This window comes from Mus caroli, unplaced genomic scaffold (genome assembly GCF_978045245.1).
Source record: "Mus caroli unplaced genomic scaffold, Mus_caroli_1 scaffold_11, whole genome shotgun sequence".
NCBI lineage: Eukaryota > Metazoa > Chordata > Mammalia > Rodentia > Muridae > Mus > Mus caroli.
Window position 1 is genome coordinate 16,673,995 of NW_028227266.1, and position 5,858 is coordinate 16,679,852.

Sequence of the window (5,858 nt, forward strand, 5' to 3'; positions counted from 1 at the left end):
GGAGTGGCACCATCTGAAGGTGTGGCTTTGTTGGAATAGGTGTAACCTGGTTGGAATGGGTGTGTCACTGTGGTTGTGGGTATAAGATCCTCACCCTAGTTGCCTGAAAGTCAGTCCTCCACTAGCAGCCTTTGGATGAAGACATAGAACTCTCAGATCCTCCTGAAAGAGGAAAATTACTGGACACCTGAACTTTTCCTGAACTCTCTTACCCCTCCCATCCAGAGACTGTTCCCGGAGCTCTCCTGAACTTTTTACCCCAAGGTACCCCCTCCCAATTGGAAACTGCTCCAGGAACATTTTTTAGATAAGGGTCTCCTGGAAAAAACCTAGTCCAACCCCTCCCAACTAAAGACTATGCCAAGAACATTTTTGAGATAGGGGCCTCCTGGTACTACCCCAGAATGTTCCAATAGATCAAGTACATTGCCAAAATATAGTACACGACCCCTTGGTGACGTAAAACTTGTACTTTTCCCCTGGCTATTTCCTATAAAAGCCTGTGAAAATTTGGGCTAGTTGCCGAATCTCCTCTGCACCTTGCTGGCTGCATGAGTTTCGACCCCAGATATCTGGTATATGTGCTTTTTTATGTGCTTTCTTGTCGTTGCTGTATTAAATCTTACTCTCTATACATCTTAAGTTCGGTCTCAGTGTCTTCTTGGGTGCGCGGCTGTCCCGAGGCTTGAGTGAGTGTCTCCCTTTGGGAGTTTTAGAGTCTTTCACTCCTGTGCCATGCCTGCCTGGATATGTCATGCTCCCTCTTTGATGATAATGGACTGAACCTCTGAACCTGTAAGCCAGCCCAATTAAATGTTGTTTTTTATAAGACCTATCTTGGTCATGGTGTCTATTCACAGCAGTAAAACCCTAAGGCTAAAGTTGGTACTAGGAGTGGAGTATGGCTGTGATAGGCCTGACGATGCTTTTATTTGAAAGAATGTGGATTTTGGGACTTTGGATTTGGAAAGCAGTAAAATGCTTTAAATGGGGCTTAATGAGTCATCCTAGTAGGAATATGGAAGATTTTGTTGCTGGGAGTGATTTGAACTGTGTTGCCCTAGCCGAAGAGATTTCAAAGAAGAAGAATGTCAGAATGTGGCATAAAGACTAGTTTTGTGATATTTTGGTGAAGAATATGTCTACTTTTTGGCCTTGTCTGAAAAGTTTGCCTGAGGCTAAGGCGAAGAGACTTTGATTAATTGCATTGACAAAAGAAGTTTCAAAAAAGCCCAGCAGAGACTTTGTTCTCTGGTTAAGTCTTATGAAGAGAAGTCTGAACAAGCATAGCAAGCTTAGAAAGGAAAAATATAAAATATATGGTTTGAGTATTAAAGGAGTACCAGAGAGTGAAATGGAGCAAAATCTAGTGTTCTAGGAGATAAGAGATTAAGGGAGTGGGACCTTGGGGCAAGATTCTACCCAGCTTAATTAGATCCAGGCATGGTAGTACATACCTTTAATCCCATGAGACAAGCATGGCATTCAAGGTCAATCTACAGAGCAAGAACCAAGAGAGCCAAGCTTAGGCAGTGAAAGATTTAGAAAACATAAAGCTATTGATAATGTAATAGTACAAAGGGATCATGTTCTAGTTCCTGTCAGCAGCAGAACTCGGCAGCTTCAGCCATGTGGCTCTGGCTTTAGAGTTAAGAATGGACTGAACTACTGGGGAAATTGATGCTGGTTAGCTGGTGCTAAGGAATTAGCAGTGATTAAGAAGAGACCAGAATCAATGAGGTGAAATCTTCTGGAAATTGTTTTCTGGGAGCACAAAGAAGCTGTGTTCCAGAGATACCCAAGGTTGTACCTCTTGCTGCAGCTGGACTTGGTAATGTGTAAGAGTCACTCAGGCGGTACTGCTTGTGAAGGAATGAAGGGATCATGGAGAGAAGCAGAGGCTTAGCATTGTAAGAGGCCAGGGAAGGCCATTGGAGAAGGTGAAGCCTCAGCTGTAGTTGATGGCCCAGGACTGAAGGGGTCATGCAAAGGATTTGAGGCTTGGCACCCTGAAGAGAGGCTATGAGAGGTTATTGGTGAAGCCTAGTTGGAGTGGAACACCCCAGTGTATTGGAGATGTCAGTACCATGGAGTGATCACCAAGAACTGCAGCCGTAGTTGATCAACCTGAGCTTAGAGTACTATAGAGGGCAGAGCTGGAAAAGTGATGCCAGCCCTTAGGAGGAGTCCAAAATATCAAGTGGAATCTCAGACACTGAAACAAGAAGCTGTAACATTGAAATTGCCTTAGAGACTAAAAGATGTTAAAGAGGCCAGAGCCATGGGATACATGCTGAGGAAAGCTGCTAACAGGGAGTGGAACCAGCCCATGAGAAAGCAGTTTGTTGCAGTCAACAAAGATGAAAAAGGAGTGGAGATCTGAAGACCACTTTGACATCAGCCATGGAGATGCACAGTTTGGAGATTGCCCAGCTGGTTTCCTGCCTTGCTTTGGGGATTACAGTTAATTAAGTTGAATGAATCTCAGAAAAGACCTTGAACTTTGGACTTTTAACATTGTTTCGACTGCTATACACTATGAGGACTTTGAAAGTTGGACTAAATGCATTTTGCATTATGCTATGTTTAAGTATGGCCCCCATAGACTCATGTTTTTGAACAAGTCTATGGGGACCAGGGAGTGGAATGTGATGGTTTGTATATCCTTGGACCAGGGAGTGGCACCATCTGAAAGGTGTGGCCTTGTTGGAATAGGTGTAACGTGGTTGGAATGGGTGTGTCACTGTGGTTGTGGGTATAAGATCCTCACCCTAGTTGCCTGGAAGTCAGTCTTCAACTAGCAGCCTTTGGATGAAGACAATGAACTCTCGGCATCGCCTGGGCCATGCCTGCCTGAATATGTCATGCTCCCTCTTTGATTATAATGGACTGAACCTCTGAAACTGTAAGCAAGCCCCAATTAAATGTTGTTTTTTATAAGACTTACCATGGTCATGGTGTCTGTTCACAGTAGTAAAACCCTAAGACATCATGCTTAACTTTTCTGCTCTTACATTTTAGATCTCAGTCCCAGTTTGGAAGTCATATAGTATTTGATCCCAGTTCTCACCACAAATGATTGTGTTTTATATCAAATGTTCCTGTTGTACAACCACTCAAAAAGTCCAATTTTAGCCTTTCATATATATATGTATATATATAATATATATAATATATATGCACACACACACACACACACACACACACACACACACATATATATATATATATATATATATATATATATATATATAAATTTGTGTCTATATATGTTATATGTGTAGATGTGGGAACAGCTGAAACACAAATGTATTAGAGAGAAAGTGATAATATATTACAAGAGAATTTGAGGGGGGTTATAGTCACTTAATATCTTCCGGGGCATATCTTGATTAATGTACTGCTCACAAGACTCATCTTCTCCTTTACATCTTCTCTTCTCTTCTCTTCTCTTCTCTTCTCTTCTCTTCTCTTCTCTTCTCTTCTCTTCTCTTCTCTTCTCTTCTCTTCTCCCCTCCCCTCCCCTCCCCTCCCCTCCCCTCCCCTCCCCTCCCCTCCCCTCTCCTCTCCTCTCCTCTCCTCTCCTCTCCTCTCCTCTCCTCTCCTCTCTTCTCTTCTCTTGTTCATTCTCTTCCCTTCCTCTCTCTTCCCTTCTCTTTCTTTCTTTCTTTCTTTCTTTCTTTCTTTCTTTCTTTCTTTCTTTCTTTCTTTCTTTCCTTCTTTCTGTGTTTGTTTCTTTCTTTTTTCCTTCCTTCCTTCCTTCCTTCCTTCCTTCCTTCCTTCCTCCCTCCCTCCCTCCCTCCCTCCCTCTCTCCCTTCCTTCCTTTCTTCCTTCCTTCCTTCTTTCCTTCCTTCCTTCCTTCCTTCCTTCCTTCCTTCCTTCCTTCCTTTCTCCGTTTTTATTTTACTATTTCCCCTACCTTTCTCTAGCATGTTTTCTGATGGGAACAAATTTAGATTATTGCATATAACAGAAAAGAGCTGTACCACTTATTTATACTCAAATCATGAATTTCCCTTCCTCAATGTTTCAAGTATCTACCAAACAGAAAACAAAGCTCTTAGCGACAGAACCTTTTTCTGATTAAATACGTAATTTCTAAACATGAACAGTTCTCATGTATGAATGGTGTCTTATGAATTGCTGGTTTACAAACATATAGGCATGTAGACACTTACATCTATACTGCTTGGTTCTCTATAATGGTCTGTTTTGTTTTGTTTTGTTTTGTTTTCAAAAGATGTCCTAGCTTATGGAACCATATAATTTAATGGGAACCTTGGAATTCATTCTCCTTGTACTCTCAGAGGACCCTGAACTGCAGCTCATCTTATTTGCACTATTCCTGCTCATATACCTGCTCACTATGCTTGGAAATGTTCTCATCATCTTGGCCATCAGCTTTGATTCCAACCTCCACAGCCCAATGTACTTCTTCCTCTACAACCTTTTATTGTCTGACATGGGCTTCAGCAGCACCACCATGCCCAAAAAATGCTGATAAACTTGAATGCCCATAACAGATCCATAACTTATGCTGAATGCCTAACTCAGGTATCTTTCTTTATTCTGTTTGGGTGTATGGACAGCTTTATACTGGCAGTGATGGCATATGACCGATGGGTGGCCATTTGTTACCCTCTACAATACCAAGTCATTCTGAATCCTTGTCTGTTTAGATATTTGGTTGTAATGTCATTTTGTATCAGTCTCATTGATTCACAGGTGCACTGCTTTATGGTGTCACAACTAACATTTTGTACTAATATAGAAATCCCTCATTTCTTCTGTGATGTTCCAGAACTTGTAAAACTTGCTTGTTCTAACACTACTATCAATGACATAGTCATGTTTCTTTTAAGCATCATTCTTGATTTTCTCCCTGCCTCAGGAATATTTTACTCCTACTATAAAATTGCTTCTTCTATTTTTAGAGTTCCATCACTGTTAGGGAAATATAAAGCCTTCTCTACCTGTGGATCTCACCTGTCAGTTGTTTGCCTATTTTATGGAACAGGTATAGGTGTGTACCTTAGTTCAACAGTTTCTAGTTCTTCCAGGGAAAGTATGGTGGCTTCGGTAATGTATACAATAGTGGTTCCTATGATGAACCCCTTCATTTACAGCCTGAGGAACAGGGACATCAAGAAAGCCCTCTGGAAAATTGTCTGTCAGATAACATAATTTAACTACATGCATGATCCCTTAATATATTGTTTTTTTTAACTGAGTCACATAACTCATTGTGGTGGCATTTAAATGAAGTAGTTCTAAATATTTCTGACCATAAGTGATCAAAATTTAATTTATACATATAATAAATCAAGGTCTATCTTGATGCACTTGTCCAAGTTACCTGTAGTTTCACTGTGTCCTGTTGTCTAAACATATAACATTATAAATTGGCACTGCACATGTTTTTACACACCAAAAAATGCATTCAGAAATAGTATAATTTGGTTTGGGTTTAACTGTTTTGAATTGCTATGCTTTTACCATATGTAGAAATGAAAACATAATGATTTAATTACAGAAGTAAATACTTTCAAATTTTTCTTAACATAGTTTATCAGCATGTAAATATGAAACTAACATATATTAGAGTTTTGTGCAAAATAGTTTAATTTTAAAATTTGACATTTGTGTTGCTGACTTGAGTTTCATATAACAGCTATTTGTGCTACATAACTTCTTGGGAAGGGGGACCTACTCCACTTTGATTATGGGGCCATTGACAGCATTTTCCAGCTATAGGGTTTGCACTAAACTTGAGGACATATGGACAACAGCAATTGGACTCAATGGATTATGTGACCAGAAGACATGAAATTGGGTGGAGAACATGTAATGAAGTATG

At 40.3% G+C, this 5,858-nt stretch overlaps 1 pseudogene; it reads left to right on the plus strand.

The window, feature by feature from the left end:
- Window positions 1–4,203: 4,203 nt before the first annotated feature.
- Window positions 4,204–5,185, plus strand: LOC147001972 (olfactory receptor 7E24-like; annotated as a pseudogene).
- The last annotated feature ends 673 nt before the right edge of the window (window positions 5,186–5,858 follow it).